Source organism: Beta vulgaris, chromosome 2, assembly GCF_026745355.1.
Source record: "Beta vulgaris subsp. vulgaris cultivar EL10 chromosome 2, EL10.2, whole genome shotgun sequence".
Lineage (NCBI taxonomy): Eukaryota > Viridiplantae > Streptophyta > Magnoliopsida > Caryophyllales > Amaranthaceae > Beta > Beta vulgaris.
In genome coordinates this window covers 8,576,354-8,594,629 of record NC_079203.1, presented here as the reverse complement: position 1 = coordinate 8,594,629, position 18,276 = coordinate 8,576,354, and the positions used below count along the sequence as shown (strand labels likewise).

General features: G+C 34.7%; 1 long non-coding RNA gene across 14 annotated transcripts; it reads right to left on the bottom strand.

Moving 5' to 3' along the window:
- Window positions 1-521: 521 nt before the first annotated feature.
- Window positions 522-6,609, bottom strand: LOC109136251 (uncharacterized). Of its 14 annotated transcripts, none has more exons than XR_007270935.2 (9): window positions 6,180-6,609; window positions 5,805-6,016; window positions 5,498-5,673; window positions 4,316-4,428; window positions 2,979-3,034; window positions 2,791-2,845; window positions 1,413-1,622; window positions 1,178-1,342; window positions 522-893 (listed from the first exon to the last, which is right to left on the bottom strand). It is a non-coding gene; the product is annotated as an uncharacterized LOC109136251 (long non-coding RNA). The 14 variants fall into 14 exon arrangements; XR_008967923.1 differs by having other exon boundaries at window positions 522-883; XR_007270946.2 differs by having other exon boundaries at window positions 522-883; window positions 1,178-1,235.
- Between the last annotated feature and the right edge of the window lie 11,667 nt (window positions 6,610-18,276).

The window sequence follows — 18,276 nt, the reverse complement described above, 5'->3', positions numbered from 1 at the left end:
TCTCTCTCCTTCACGAGACACCACCACCTATCGCATGACACGAGCACTTTTTTCTCCCTCCTGCGCAAGCCACCACCCCCACTCATCACTAACCTCGTTTGCTCTGTACTACCATCACCGAACACCTTTTTCTCCCTCCTACAACCCCCCCCCCCCAATCTCTCCTCTTCTACAACAATTTCCGAAATGATTAAGAAATTTATAGTCCCATCTTCAATCACTCTATCCTCTCCAATTTCAGGAAGCTGCACTCAAACTCTTAGTTTCTCTTTCTGTCTCTTGTTTTTTTTTTGTCCATGGCTATACCTCTACAATTTAGAGATCAAAGTTTGTCTCCTCTTTTCCAATTCTACTTAAATCTTTCAGTTCGCTTATTGTCTCATTTTATCCTTATGTTATTGCTGTTCTTTGTCTTTTCAATTTGAAATTAATTTTGATATCAATTTACTATAGCATAAGTGCGTAACTCGAGAGGTTAGATAGCACTACATTAGTTTTTGTTTTATTTGTGCAAGGGAGGGGAGAGAAAATGGTTTATAGATTTGGTTTATAAGATAAATGTTTAGTTTTCAATAAAATAATCCCAAAATAAAATTTACAATACAAGTCCTGCAGATACTTGAATAGCTTTTCTGTTCCATCATATGCATTAATAAAGCCTTGCTCGGCCCAGATAGATACCGAGGAAGGATTCATGAAGTCTGTGGTGTCTTCCGTTTCTAAGGAAGAACTTGCAGCTCCTTTACCAGTGGACTTCTTTCCTGAAGAGCTATCGGATAGACCACTTCGTGGCAGCCAAGAGTTGCAAATTCGTAATGCCTTCTTCCACAAAGCCAAAACTACCAATTCAACTGAACAACTGAAAATGATTGCAGAAAGAATTCTGCATTGAACTGCAATAAGATGTTTTCAAAAGTTCACTTACATTCTAAATCAGAAATACACAAATAGCACATATATTTCATGATATGTCGAGCAATATGATGTATACTAATTCTTTTTTATTAAAATTAATCTGTTTAAGAGTATGTTGCAGAAATTACAATTTGTAATGTCACTTGATTAACGTGTACATGAATGTACCATACTAACATCCACTTAATGTGCATACAGAGCAAAGTAAATAAAAATCAAGCTATGACCTTTTCGTGCAAGATTTGAAAGAGCACCCACATACCAGTGTATAAGTTACAGCCTCGTTGAAGGATGTAATGTAGGTAGTTCCTGTGCTTTCCCTAATAAGCAAGGTGCACCACTTGTAGTTATATATTCATTTCACTTTGCAAACTATTGTCAGAGCCACCAACGTGTTCTCCTTCAATAGAATCCAATGAAAAAACAACTGGACATAGAAGAAAACAATCAACCGACTGAAACAAGGGAAGTAAATTGAGCAAGCTTCAGACACTGACCTCGAGTCTGACTCAATGAGTGTGAGCCGTCCTCAACAGAGTGCCTAATTTTATTAGTAGAGATATTAAGCATAACTTCGTAGACATCTTTACCACGGGATGTACTACAATGATCCTTGCCAAATTCCCTCTTCTCATCATTCAAAGAACAACCCCATTCACACTCTCTTTAGGTGCTTTCATTACATCTTCATGATGCAAACGAGGACCCTGATCATCACCTCAAACCAGAGGTTCAACTTGAGAAATCTGAGAAGACAAATCTGCTTTGACCCCAACCCTGCAGATAGTAAGAAGATTACTCATCTCACTATCGAATTCTATTTCTAATTCTATTAATTCAATCAAGCGACTTCTTAACAAAAAGATTTAATGACTCGTTAAAAGTCACATATTCAAGTGTTTTTAACTTCATATGCTTCATATCACAATAGATGCCGCAACAACATTATCTACAAAAGAACGACAATAACAACCGACAATCTTTGGATGCCTTCACCTTGCCTTCCTTCTGTTATTTATAGCCAACTACAACTTCCCTTTTACTCCTCCTAAATGCCACCTTCACCATACATCACAGTTAATTCTATAATTTCAGAATATCCTCTGACATTCCTCATTATCCTCTGTCATTTATGATAATCTTGCAGGTGACCGTTGTTTCCTTTGTCCTCCCTGGCTACCCTTCTTGCCACGCCTGTGATACGTCACCAAAATGAGAGAGCGAGGTGGATTTGTTGCAGAAAAGCGCCACTGATGTGAAGTATTGTAAGGAATGCGAGTAAGCCATATGAAGAAGAATGCTAAGATATCAAGTTGGGCAGGGATGTGTATGGGTAAGGGTTCAAATTCGGGTACGGAGACGAAAACGACACAATTTCGACATTTTAGGACATGAATACACATATACGTACAAAAGACAATAAACATATTGCATTGGTTACATGTACGGGTGTGTGATCTAGAAAAAAGTACCCATTCTAGAGTAGAGGAGGTCAGGCCCAAGCTTAGACTACCTAGATACTTTATAGTGAGCTAAACCTAGAAAAATTAGGTTATTACGTCCATAACGACATCATAACAATCTTAGTAACTTAAAACAATAACATTCTAGAAGTTGTAAAGGAGAAGAAAAAAAGATACTTCATATGAGCAAAATAGAAATGCTAATTCCAAATTCATATACGACGATTAAACTGTGACCAAAAAAAAGTTGATACGAATGCATGGCTGCTGGAAAATCCAACCAAGAACAGGAGTCCTCTGCACAAACATGAAACAACTGATAATGTAGGCCAAAATCCACTACGCAGATTAAAGAAACCTCAGTAATAGGGAACAACATGCACAAGTTAGACATCTAAGAGTAACTACATACCTCAACAGTACGAGGAATCCATATGACTCCAATATCATTCACACTACTTGCCATCCTATTAAAACAAAGAAGCCAGCACCAAAAGGAATTGTTCTTTAAGCAACATTTAGAAAAAGACTGGTAAATAGTAAACACCTAAAAATGCATGAAGGAAACAGGGACAGCGAGAAGGTTATGATGAAGTATACCTTATAATTTTGAGGTTTCACAAAGAGCTGCAAAGCAAACGTCGGTCCCATGGTCACTGCCACCCCAGACAGAAAGAGGATCTGAGGAGACAAAGCATAAAGAGCAACATAGTCATGAGTAAGAATCAGACTAAGTGATAGTAGGGAAAAGGATTGGGAATATGATAGGATCAAGACACCTATATTTCCCATTGCAAGTAATCCCTTGTTGAACAGCATAAAAACTCCAAGAGTTGTGAAAAAGATCCCAAATCCTGTCAAACCGAGCCGAATTCCCTTGTGAGACACACGCAAAATAACTAAAATACCAGTCACAAGCAATAGTAACTTTTCATAGAAACTTCTTAAGTGGCAAACCGCAAAGTAAGGTGCATGCATCATATATATTTCATTGGCTTTGTTTTCTTCTATTTCACAAAGAAGTATTTAAAATCAATATTATGACTTATCGCAATAGTAGCATTTTGAATTTTGACTTGATCAAAAGAATTAAACTAATTAGTGACAATTGTATATAAAAAAAAAGTAGGTATATATTTTATAGACACGACCAAATATATATTCCTTAACTTCTTGCGTCCCACTAAAATACAGATAATATTAATCATAACCATCTTTCTAATTGATTATATTTTTCTATTAGCTAGAAGGCTGAAAAGAAGAGGTATATAATACATAAGTTTCTCAAATGAATGAAGTGAAACCTGAACTTCATTTTTAAAGAAAGGAATTGCATGAAACCAAGTTATACCCCTCCCCCTAACACACACAATAACAATAAGCAACAAAACAAGCGCATCTCACCACCAACTAAAGTCCTATTTTATCAATACCACATATTGCATATTCAATTAGTTCTGAGAGAAACTGGACATAGATAAGGTAAACTACTAACCCCCTCCCTCCGATCCACAAGAAACGCACATGCACAAGTTATGACCACTAACAATTTTAGGACATTCCAAAAGACATTTCCAAAAGAAGTCACTTAAATCTTTTAGTATACGCTCTTTATGTAACTATGATAGCTCTCGAAATTATAACCTTTCCTTACATGTAAAGTGAGCTAAAAGTATTTATTTTCTTCAAAAACAATATCTTATAGGCCGCTCGAGTTATTTTTTTTTAATATGGCTAACATTCTGGAAATCAATTTTTCCTAATTTATAATATAATTCGTTGGTGAAATCGCATGAAGACACATAAATCCTAAACTGGCAAACTTAATAGAAAGTGAATGAAGTTAAGAAAAAAGATGCGGAAAAAATGAGATGAAAACCTTAATTTGCATAATTTACTTTAACAAAAGATAAATATTATTCAAAATAAAAGTTTACCCCATCTCCAAATCATCGTATTCATCGTCTGCCATTAGAGATCTTGGAAGCTTGTTCTCACAAAACCCTAAAGAGGTTCCATCCAAGTGAAGAGAAAAATCTGTAAATTATGTCTGAAAAAAAAGTCACGAATTAATCGTATTTTTAGAAGATAAAACAACACGTGCAAAGCCAGGGCAAAAAAGCAAGTTTAAACACCACAAGATTACTACTAAGAGTACATAAAATCAATGACAAAAGGTCTAAAATAATTAATTCAAGCCAGAAATCGACTTGTAAACCCACATAAAATCAATGACAAAAGGTCTAAAACAACTATACATAAAATTATGAATTAAACCCACATATTTATATACAATTATACAAAAGATAAAACAAAATTCAAGAATTATCAAAGCAAAAACTATAATTTCATATACCTCCAAGCTTGTAACCGAGCTCGTCGGACATTAAAGCACTCAAGCAAAAGGTTGGCGTGTAAAACAGAATAAATCTTCATTTCAGCTTCTTCTTCATTACACAAACTCAATTTTTGTAAAATTCAGATAATTTCCCAGAAATTAACGTAAAATTCAACAAATTACGAGAGAAAGAAGAAGAAGAATAGATCAACTTCCGATAACTTGAGCTAGGGTTTTGATACAACCATCAATAATTTCATCACGAGTTAGCTAAGGATCAGGTTGTTCAACAACAACAAGAAAATGCTCGTAAAGCATTGTAGAAAATGCAATTTTTGGCAGGTGACGATGGTGAATCGCAGGCACCAGGAAGTTAGAGAAGGGAAATGAAGATGGCGAAGGCAGAAGCACACAGAGAAATGGAAATGGAGATGGTGAAGGTGACGTGGAAGTTCCAGGTGATGAAGCAGCCACGTGTGGGTTAATGGCCAGACAGTAGTTAGAGGAAGTTGGGAGGGTTACTTGGAATACCCACTCCCGTGGGTGGTAGCCTATTCAGATGCAATGAGTTCCATAACTCGTTTCCACCAACCATGAATGAGATAGCAAACCAAAACAGCTATATAACGCAAATCAGTTTAATTAAATCATAATTTTTTTACATCAATACAACACGAGATAGCAACACAACAACAATACAACACAAGCTGGCAAACAACAGGAAAAAAACGAAAAAGTAGAGCAAAATTGAAAAAAAGAACGGAATAAATTTGAGTAATACCTGAGCCAATAAATTCCAGGAACACTTGGATGATTGAAAAAATCGAATCACTGATAATTTAATAAAGCATAGGTCGCAGAGCATTAGGTCAGAATCGCAATTGATGCAATCGAAGGAAGTGCAGCACCATTGTAGGAATTTCCCAATTAAATGGCAAAATTACATCAGGACTAACCCTAACAAGATAAATTGACAGAATTAGAAACAAAACAATCAAAACTCACACTCGAATACAAACCCTAATATGACAGAACACAACATTTGACGAACATGATTATCGAAGAATACAATAAACACCGAAACTTACAGTGAATTTGGGACAAATTCTTAGTGATTCGGAGCTCGAAAATTTTCTGGAACGATTCTCCCGAAATTTCTGGAAAAGAGAAGCAAATGAACGGTTCGCCGGAAAACCGTATCACAAAGGACCAAAAGGTTAGAGGTGGAAAAGGAAGAGGCGATGAAGATGTGGTATGCTAATTTTGCTTCAAATTCTTCAATTTCATGGTCGATTATGAACTGGGTTCAAGTAAAATGCTATATAGTAAGTGCAAATACTCAACAAGAGCATAAATGCAAAGATCAACAATTGCAAAATAGCAGATCAATGAATATTAAAGCAGGGAAAAGGGAATTTCTTGATCAATTGCAAAATAGAAAAGAACACTAAATTCATTGGTACCTGTCTTACTGTCGAATGTCTGAACAGGGACAGCAGGAGGCGCTAGTCGAAGATGAATTGCTTCATTCGAAGATCTTCATTTGCTCACTGATTTCATGGCTCCTAGTCCCACCGCTTGAATTGTTCTTGCACCAAAGCCTAAAACGAAAAAGAAGAGATAGAAAAAATGGTGAGGAGAAAGACAGAGAAGATTGAGAAAGTGAGAATGGAGAGGAAAGTAGGAGGCGTTGGTTGAAAATGAAGGGGAATTATCTAGGTTAAGGAGGATTGAGGAGGATGAAGATGGAGGGTTCAGAGGAAAAACCGGAGGGGGAAAAAAGAACGTGGTAAAGGGAGGGCAGGGAAGTGGTTATGTGGGGTGTAAAGGGCATGGACGTCAAAGCACTGTTACTAAGGAACAGTAGCTTGAACTCCCCACTTTTTAATGGGTAATGGAAATATGATCTTTTTGTAGTTTATATCATTCCAGAGTTTGTGTCGAGCTCGTGACCAAGGTGGAACCACATAAGCAAGCGCTTTTTTAAGGAGTCCTCCCCTTTCTTTTCTTCTTTAAACTTCTTTGGGATTTAAGTATTTAACAAGCCTATTCTATTTGAGAAAAATCGACATTATATCAAATCATTACACAATTAGATAATTTAAAGTACAAACTTTTCATCATATATTTATGAGTAATTTTGTTTTTTACAATATAGGAGTACCTTTTAATATTTCAAAGTTTATCATATACCCCTTATTATGTTATTAAATCCTAATTAATCTCTATTTGACCATTCAATCTTAATTGACCACCAATGAAATACCACCTATTCCCTTTTACTCTCCTCTTCCATAACTCTTTTCCCTCTTCTTTAGTCGTTGGTAGTGTTTTTTTTGAAGGGTCGTTAGTAGTGTTTTAATGGTGGTTATTAGGATAAAAAAAGGTAAAATAAGAGTTAATTTGGATGCAGTAAGGAAATCAAGGGTTAATGATTATAAAAAAAGATGATAGTTGTTAGTCATTAGGGAACGACAAATATTAGAGACATTGATGGGTTATGGTGTATTTTGAAAAGTTAGAGGATACATGATAATAATAAAATAAATTACTTAGGAATATATGATAAAATATTCATTTCATTTAATGTAACTAGCGTTTGTACCGAAAAAAAAAGAGATAGATTACAAGAGGATCGGATGGGGCCATGGCTTCACTATTTAACTGAAATAAAAATTAGATTAATTGTGAAGTAGTAAAATGTGCTTGCAAAACTAATGAAATCATTAGTACTTTCCTCATTTTGTAATCTAAGCAATACTTAATTACAATTTTTATTTTAAAGGTCAAACTTTATACTTTAACCATGAATTATTTTATTGTTTTTTTTTACATAGATTTTATAATTAAGCAAAATGTTCTCTCCAGTTTATTTGTTTGCGTGTTGTAATTTTTATTATTTTCTCTTATTTTATGGTACTTTTTTCTTTTGTTAGTAGGGTAACTTTTGTAAACAACTTTTTGCAATATCTCAATGGAAAAACTACATAAACGTCTTATGGCATATACTTCCTTCATTTCTTTATGTTCATGATTTCATTATTGAGATGTTTTAAAGAGTTGTTATTCGAGAAGTATCAAAAAGTAAAAAGAAAGTTTCAGAAAGCAAGAAAGAAATAGGGAATTTTTTTTTCTTCTCTTTTTATAATTTTCTTTCCATATTTCCTATGGGAGAGATTACTTAGCTTACTGTGGACGTAAACTACATATATAATTATTGTTTTTCGACTACTCTATGCATAATATTGAAAAATTACTTAAAATCATTGTCTTATACTATGATTATGCACGCATAAATCTAGTTAGAAAGAAGAGAACTTGGCTGTTTCGTCGAACTTTCGCCACCTCCTTAGCCGCAATTCCATGTGAGTAATGGGTTGAGTTTATGTGTCTCTCTATCACATGGCAATATAGAAATCTAAATCAAATTTGACAACTTTAAAATGTTCAATGCTGACAAGTTTAAACTGTTTTGCTATCTTTGGCAGATCGTTATTCTATAATGTGCTCAGAGATTATATGTTCCAGATCATGTTTATTATTTCATACTACGTTCCTCATTGTATATCCCAAATATTATCATCTCGCTCACACATGCAGTGGCGGATCTAGGATTTTAAGTGCGGGGTAGCATAATATTACAATATTATGAATGCAAAAAAAAAATTATACTATGAAACTCGAAAAGTAATAGAGTTTTTTTTTTGGGTGTCTGCACCCGGTTCACCCTTCGGGTGACATCCGGATCGAGGCCAAGTTCGGGGTGATTAGGTTTCATTCCTCTCCCAAGGGTGTTGCGAGGATTCGAACACGGGTCCGTCCTACCAAAGCCAGTCCCCATCACCACTGGGCCAACACTTACTTGGTCGAAAAGTAATAGAGTTTAATATTACTTAGTGATTAATTTATTACAATAGTTGACATCGAGTTCTTATAGTCCATAACCTATTTACAATTTATTAATAATCTTTCTCAAGACATCATTAAAAATATTAATTTTATCTAATTAGAGATTAATTTATAAACACGATTTAACAGTGGCAAATATAGATATCTCTAACTTTTATTATTTTCCAAAAAAGCTTTTTTTAGATCATTCATAATAAAATATACATTAGGACACATTGGATAATTACCATCCCACTCATAGATCACCTAATATGGTTAGAAACTAGCTGAAAGCCCAAATATAAGTAGCAAAAGCAAAAATCTAAAAGGCTACAGACGAGATCCTCGATCACGGGACCTTCAACATTGCCTTTGAACTTTCCAAACTGCCAGGAATCCAACTGCACTCCTCTACTCATCTATGTAAAAGCCGCGAAAATAATTCTTTTACAAAAACCAGGGGTAGCAGATGCTACCCCTTGTTCCTTAGTGGCTCCGCCACTGCACACATGCCGTAATACTTCATCTTCTTTTAAATAATAATTGTACTTTTATTTTTCTTTAACTACTAATATTTCTAGTTCTATATTTGTCAAAATTATAAAATGTAAATACTTATAGAATTCATATTAATTATAACGAATAAAGAAGATGCCACACACATTACTATATTTCTCCTCACTTATAAATCTCTATTATATAAGTCAAGGGGGAGCAATGATGTCCCATTAGTAAGAAAACACCTATAGTAGGTTCTCTCTCTAGTTTTCTAGAGAGAGTTTGTTCCCTCTAGGTTTTTCCTTGGGAGGGTTTCTTCCTAGCCTCCGCAGTTAGGGTTTTCACTTTTTTAAAGCTTTCTCCTTCCTAGCTTCTTTCTTCCTCTTCTTCTTCCTTCATCCTTTTCTTAGGGGCTACCACTGGTGTCTTAACCAGTGGTAAGCCCTGAAAAATCCTATTTATTTGCTTTCAATAAAAGTTCCCATCTTTTAGATGGTGATTTTTTCTAGTATGTTGATTGTGTTGGTTTTTGAAGAATTAGGCTATTGGAGTACGTTCACCCCAAAATTTCCGCATCTGCAGATCGTATGCCGAACCAGAGCGAACTCACAGATTGCATTGCTTCAGATGAAGATTTTTATTAAGGCAAAATTAAGTCAAATCTGCGATGTTTACATTTCTAGGGTGATATGTATTTCTATTAGAATTTTATGTTTTTCAGAAATGGCTTGTAAGTGCCGTTTGGCGAAATATAAATGAAATCCCTTTTCTTTCCGTCAAAAAAAAAAATGATGTCCCATTAGTAATTCACTTTTTTTTTGAGGGGAATATTAATTCACTTAATTATCCCTCAACAACAAATATCACATTTCAAATTTAATTTCAAATAAAACCTCTAGAAGTTAATCAAAACCAACTTCGTGCATAAACTTGCCAAAAAAAAAAAAGCAATCAAATCTCAATTAAATCCAGTCAACTCATAAAATACCCAATCACATAAATTTGCCAATAAAAAAGATTCAATCAAAATAAAGATTCATAATCAAGAATTTGCCACACATTAATACCACATACAATAAAAAAATATACACAATATTTTCATTACAAAGACAACTTAAATTCAAACTCAAATAAATTTTTCCATACCACAAACTCAATCACAAACACAAACTTCAAATAAAAAAAATCAGTTCTCCTTATAGATTGGAGTTTCACGGCATTTTCAAATATGACATTCTCAAATTATTGGATATTTTATTGTTAGTTAGGTACGCAATTTGTTATTGAAAATAAAAGTATGTGTAATGTTTTATATTTAGTAAATCTTAAGAATATGTGAAATGTTCGAGTAAATTTAAACTCAAATTACAGTAAATCTTACAAGTATGTGGTGTATTTGATTTTTTTTTCAAAAAAAAATAAATTCAAATTACAATTTATTTATAATTTTTTTCAAATATCGTTGAAATTCAAATTAAAATTACATTAGAAATTGTCGGAAAAAAAATCAGATTTCGTAAAAAGTTATCTTCAAATTTGTGCCCAAATATTAAAAAAAATTGAGAGAAAATACTTCAACACGAATTATTTTTGTGCCCAGATATTAAAATCATAATCGAAGGTCTTAGGAGAGTGAACTTGGCGACTCGGGAGTTGAGCTCGGCGAGAACTCACTGAGATACTCAATGCTTCTCTATGAAGTCCACAGAAGCGGAAATTGAGAGGTTCAGCAAACAATGAAGAGAAATCGAGTGTGTGGTTTGATTTGGGGAAAATTGAGGAAAATGATAAAAAGGAGGGAAAAAGTGACTACTGCATTATTTCAATTAAATAGAAAGGGAAAAAAATTGCGTGAAATTGAGAGATGGGTTTGGGAATTAGGAGAGTAACTAAGAATTGAAGAAAGAGAAAAACGACTGCATTATTTTTGTCTCTTTTTGTCATGGTTCATGGGGTTGTTTAGAGCTTTGACAAAAAACATTAGTTAGAGATGCAATTTCATTACTTTTACTTATTTATTAATGTGTTTTTGAATACTATATGTAAGAATTTCAATCTTTCTTATTCACAATGGAGGTGAAATTAGATACGAACTTTCGTTTTTTTGTTTGTTTTACTACTGAGAAATAGTTATTTCCAAAATGTCGCCGCATGCATAGCATGCATAAAAAAGCTAGTAACAAAAGATGCAAGTGAAGTTTGTGAATAATGAAAAATGTCAAAGTATGACAATTTAAAAGAATACATGTGGTACATTCTAACTTTTTTTATTTTTCATTTTATTTATAAAACGATGAAGTTTGTATATTTCTACTTTTAATTATTATTGAGAAACATTGGCAATAGATTACATCCAATATGTGGCACTTCAACCGTTGAATGATTGCCACGTCTTTCATTCCATAATATTAGTTCATACTTCCTCTATTTTATAATAAGTGACACAAAGAGAAAACACATCCATATTAAGAAACTTAAAGAGAGAAAGTTAAGGACCACACTTAACAAAGAAATTACAATTTATGTAATTAAAGTACTAATTTACAACCAATCTTTTACCCACCACTCCAAGGAAGCCACCGGTTCATCCCACTAGGCCACTACGACTACCTAACCACGTCCTTAACTACTGTCTTTACCGCGCCGCCACCTTCGTCCACCACTACCCACCACTACCCACCACCTTCATCCCGGCACCATGCATGGTCATCCATCAGTTCCCTCCACCTTTCATCGTCAATTCACTACCCACCACCCACCACCCACCACCCACCAGGCCACCACCCACCACCCACCACCCACCACAAGTAGTCACCTTCACTATCGCCATAAACTACCCCTAAAAACCATATTCACCAAAATTTTCAAAATATCAAAGCCAAAAGAGAGAATATATGGACTTTGTTCTTCAAAATTAAAAGAGAAAAAAATACAAACAATATGTGAATCTACAAAAATTTGAACCACACAAACCAAATTGACCAATTTTTGTTTTCAAAGATTCACTCAATTTTTTTCAAAGACATAAATTATTTCAAAAGAATAGAAACCAAAAAATATAGTGGGAGTTTGTATATCTATGTCGTATTTCATAAAAATCATTTGCCTAAATGTCCACCGATCGCTAAGAAACTATACACACATAATCGTATTTTCGCATTTAAGGCTCCGATAATGAAACATACCGATCTTAATTGGTACGACCCAAGGGGAGAGTAGTCCGAAAAGCCATCTCAAAACTATTTTAAAAGTGTCAAAGTTTATTTTAATCCTATTTTAAAGCCCAATTTATTATTCCTGATAATTAATTGCATTTTGAACCTATAAATAAAGGTCTAAGTCCAATCCTTTTAAAAAGCCCTATAATTAATTGTTTTATTTTAATAAATAAATATTTTCAAAGATATTTTATACTTAATCCCTGTCAATTTAGTTGTGACACTTTCATTTTAGGTAATAACTTCACTCTATCTTTCTCTTATCACATGAGACACTTTTATTTTCTTTCTCTATCTCTCTCCTCTCCAAAATTGCCTAGGAATCCGTGATTTTATAAGTGTCACAACTAAATTGAAACGGAGGTAAATAATTAAAATTTGAAATTCCGAATTTAAAAGATAAACGAAAATCGTTACAATGCGTTCTATAAAAAAGTTGTCAAGACGCGTCAAGGACAAGGCATTGCGTCTGGCGCACAACGTGCCCCCAGCGCACAGGCCAAGTTGTGTCAGGCGCACCAATGTGCATCTAACACGTGGCCGTATGTGTTACACAGAGTCGTGTGCCTGGGGCACTCCTCTATGGGACATGCAGGTTGGTAATTCTAACTTTTTAAAAGCGCGTACCACATATATGTGTGCAGCTGATTGGTCATGTTGTGTCAGGCGCACTAATATGCGCCTGACACGTGTAATTGTGCGTCGCACAGAGACGTGCGCCTAACACACTCTCTGCGTGACGCACATATTTTGTTTTCCTAAAAATATAATAGATCTTGATTTCCCTAATCAAAGACATGATTTTCCTTATACTTAACACTTGGACTTTGATATATTTCGACACTTTAGGAACACCTACAAAAACCTCTCTACAAAACTCATACTATCAAACACAAACATTCAAAAACATGCATTCAAACACTTACATTCCTCAGGCTTCATGATTGCACGTCCCGAATATTGTCAATCTCTCAGACCCAAGCCACGGTATAATTCTGAGGGTCCTTGAATAATTTCTTCTATTATTTATTGAAGTTACTAAGAAGGATTTCTTTCCATGATGTAGATAATCAATTAGTAAACGTTCTTATTGTACATTCTAACCCCTTTTCTCTTATTGTTTATATATAATCTCCATGTTGTTATGATTGTCCTATGCATGATATTCATCACCTCACATGCTTATTTTTGCTAATCAAAGACTTATAGAATTGTTCTAATATTAATCAGATAATTTCAACAACAATGTTAAGTTCCGTGTAATTTGATCCCAAAATAACATGTCACTAAAAATAGTATTTTTATGTGTTTCCTAAACCAACTTAGACTAATTTTTTTTACAGTGCATGAAAATATTTTATGGTTATTCTTCTGCATAAAACTTGACAATCGATGTTAAGTACAGGCCAGCAATGGGCGAATGTGGTTCCTAACCGTGTTCGTACCCTCACCTCCGAACTCAATTTATGGTTCATTGACCATTTATGGAGTAAGGATAGAGAAATCTACATTGGATACGTCCCTAATTTATCCCTGCGATTTTCCAATATCCAATTAGGTTTAAGAGTCTTACTTTAAATACTTGTTGGCGACTTCTTTCAATTCAAAATATTTTGAATACAAAACTTTTACAATGAGGTAGTCAAATACACGTTTATCCCGCGTAGGCAAAATAATACCTACAATTTGCCGAGTTGATTGGGGAGGACTTTTAAAAAAATAATTTTTTTAAATGATAGGTGAAACTCGAAAAATACGATTTATACTCTTTTTACGCATAAGAATGACATACAGTTTTGCATATGCATGGCTATTGTTTGAGCCACCATAAGGACAATCTTTTCTGCCTCATTAGCGTATGTTCTATGCGTGAGGCCACCCACGGGGGGTTTGTGCTTTGTTATTCCAAAAAGCTTCCTGAGCGATAGTATTGGATCTTAGTCATAAGCAAACGTACCCAATGATGGTATTGTTCTCTTGTTCCTGACTTTAAAACTGGAGTACGTCTTACACATGGCAACTTCTTTAAGCTGAGTTACGAAGTGTATGTGGGATCAATCTAATAAGTCATGGACTTCTTCAGACTTAACCTAAACCTGGCTATAGTTTCAAACATAGAATTGGATTTTTGTTTGGAACTTTTGCATCCATGTTACATGACATTTGCTTGTGATTGCAGTTTTGTTTGTTATTAACTTGTCAAATTGTCATTGTTATGCGTAGTACCTAAAATTACTTCTTAAAAAACAAACATTAAGACCGTCAATTGTTCAAAATATCCCCTAAATCTACGGAAAACACGTCGGGGAGTAGTGCGCCAAGCGCATTAATACGCGCCTGATGCACCACTCCTGCACAAGACGCATGATTGTGTGCCGAGCGCAAGTATGTTGCGCGGCACGTAGTCCGTGCATCGCATGATTTTCGTCAATTTAGTCGTCGTGGTGGTCGATCCTATGTTCGGTTCGTCTGCATTCGCATAAAGGCATGATCATTTTAGGCGTCTCACCTAAAATATAAAAAAAATCAGTCTTTTCATGTAAGGCACAACTCATTTCCTAAGTCTAGTTAAGTCCAATTCCAAACCCATATAGTACGATGTCCAAATTTTAAAACTCTAAAAACTCTAAGTCTAGCGAACCTAGTCATCCTTAAGACCATAAAGGCACCCTTTGAGTTTATCGAAGCTACTCACCATTGTAAAATCATAACGGTACCCTTTGACCTAGCATAGCTAGTCATCCTTAAGACCATAAAGGCCCCCTTTAAGTTTAATGGAGCTACTCATCCCTTAAGACCATAACGGCAAGCCCTAAGTCTAGTGAAGTTAGTCCTTAAGTCAATATAGGCATTTTTTTGAGTCTAGCTTGCTTAGTCTTATGTAACTCTAAAGTCTAGTTGTCTAGCCTACCTGATCACCCATAAGTTCAAAATCTAGTTTCCTAACCTGCTTGCCTTAAGTTGAGAGTCCAGTCTCCCTTATTGTTAAGCCTTCCTTAAAGTCTAGCCTACTTACTCACCTGTAGTTCAAAGTCTAGTCTTCACCAAAGCCCAATCACCGAGTCCAATCTGCTTGCTTATTCCAGTCCACTCCATATTTACATTTGCATATAATTAGACCCATACTTCTTCAAAGCCCATATCCATTTCAAAACTTCCATTTCTAATTTTCATTTTCCATTTCCATCTCTATTTCTCATTTCTCATTTCAAAAATCATTTCTTAAATCTTACAAGTGAGGTGCACCCGATTCTATTCATGACCAATAGGAAGATTACAATATTAGAAACACTTAATGGAGGAACAAAATGTGAGCCTATTCTACAGCTCATAAAACGCACTATTACCACCTCGACTTCACATAGAGTCATGAAGATTATTTCTGAAAAATAAAAATTCATAAACAATCATCTACATTAGCCAAATAATCCCTTCAAAATCCATGCTCCACAAAATATTATCCTTCAAGCCTTCCAATACCTAAAACCATAAAAACTCGTGTGCAAGCCTTACTACACAAAAAAAAAAAAAAAAATCAATGTTAGGCAAAAAAAAAGTTCAAACATTTAGAGTGCGAAAAAAGGGTAAAAGCAAAAGAAAACGCACAAAACAAATGCAAAAAGAAAAAGCCAAAGGCAAAGAGATAAAAAGTCAAGCTAATCCCTTCAATCCATCCAAAACCTTAACCCATATAAATCAAATCCATAATCTTTACCTTATTTCAACCAATTAAACCTTTATCATAAACCTCAAGCCTAAAACCTTTCAACATTTTGATTAACCATAACTCCCTTTTCAAGATATGTCCAAGCCCGCTACGTTGAGAACCCGAAAGGACGACCTAGGCAAAATTTAGGGCACATAAAATAAAATAAATCAATCAGATCTAAAACTATGAACGGTCTCATTACGCAAGGATACGTAAGAATCCTCATCTCGAGGTCTGGCTGCTAATATATAAATAAATCTGTCAAGGTCTAATAATTTGACTTTTTAGAATTCAGAAGCATACTCTTTCTAGATCCCGACATAGACTCAAGTATGAACCTAGCTATGTCAAAGCTTTTTCCCACCTACATTTATTTAAGGCCTTAATGTAAACTTTTATTTTTTTTAATCTAAACGCTCCTTTTCTCCGAAAGACTCTTCGATAATTCCATGGTGTCTAGCAATATCTGATTTGCCTAAATCAATTCCCCAAAGAAGAATCCTCAATGAAAACTATGAACGCTTGAGACAGGTCAACTACATTTCAATCAAGGCTTATATAGTGCGTAAATAAAGATAAGCTTACCCAAAGTGAGGGCTCCTATATGTGGTGGTTCCTCCAAATCAAATCAAACTCCCTAAAATTTGTAATCTACATATCTCACTTGCGAATCCCGGTTATTTACAAAAGTAGTTTTCAAAAATCATTTTATTCATCTCTGAACATTTTACCATTCTACATATCCATATCTCCTAGCTTTGCAAAACCCTAACCTTGCATTACATTACATACATCCTAGTCCTGCATAACCCTGACCTTGCATGACATGTCATCTTCCTTATCTTTGCATAACCTTAATCCTTGCGTAGCGTCTCATGCATCTTTAGAGAGTCTAAGTTTGCATTTATACATCATATGTGCCTTATTTAGGTTGTTTACACTTATCTGCTAACATTCTCTTATGCAGTTGATCAAATTGCTTGTAGTTATTATCCTGCATACTAACTTTGTTTTGTAGAGACCGATCGACTTATATATATCAGTTCAAAATTGCAGAGCATAAGTTTAGAATTGTTGTCTGTCCCGACACCGTATATATTGACTTTCGATTTCTTGAACCTCAGTAAAAGTGGGGGCTTCTGCATATACACATAATCGTGTCTTCGCATTCAATGATCCAACTATAAAACATACCTATTTCTAAAGTGTTATTATTAGTCCGAACAAAGGGAAAGTAGTCCAAAAAGCCATCTCATAACTATTTCTTAAGTGTTATTATTTCAATTTTATTTTAAAGCACTAGTGCATAGACGTGGATATGTCATAACATAACGGATCCGGTTAACCCCAAATCAGATCAGCTAAAGTCAACTGATCCAGTCAATCCCCAAACCGGATCAGTTACTTTTGGTCCATATAATATACTTGGGGCTTGCAGCGTGCGTATAAACTTGTATCACCTCATTTCAACCCTAACTCATCTCCCAATCTCCCTCCTCTATCTCACTCCAGCGACATCCTCTCTCTCACTCCTTAATATCATCTCCATGCTCTGTCTCACTCCTCTGTATCATCTCCATCCTCTCTCTCTCCTCATTGCCATTCTTCAGTTTCTCTTCTTTCTTCTCACTCAATTCATCCTATCTAAACCCTAACCCGCTCCACCACCAAGCCTCCCAACTCCCCACATCTAAACCCTCATCTTTCACCATCAATTCTGGACGATTCTCTACAGCCACCAGCCCACTTCGCGAAGAACCCTTTTGGAATCATCGGCGGCAAAAAACTGGAATCAGTGGCGCCAAGATCTATTCCATATATAATTTTTATTCTTTCATTTTCTTTCTCTCAAGATCTTTTCCAGATCTAATTTCTTTAGTTTTTTTCGTTCTTTAATTCATGTATTAATTTCATTTCGCTTTTTAGTTTAGATGCATTCGTTTTTGTAGGGTTTAGGGTTGTAAATTAATTTTTCATTATTGTAATTTTTAATCTAATTTTTTTAGTTGATATGTAATTAATGAGATTGTATAGTGTTTCTAATTTAGTAATATTTTTTTTAAAATTTATTGTTATTCGTAATTTTGGAAGGTTTGTAATGTTATTGTGAGATTTGTGTTAATGTTTCGTTGTAAAATTTGGATACTCTACAAAATTTGGAGTTGAAATTGAGTTGTGCAGTTGCACTTCACGAGATATTTTTTTTAATTGAAGAGGATAACTGTCGCGGTTTGTGCAGATCGGTTG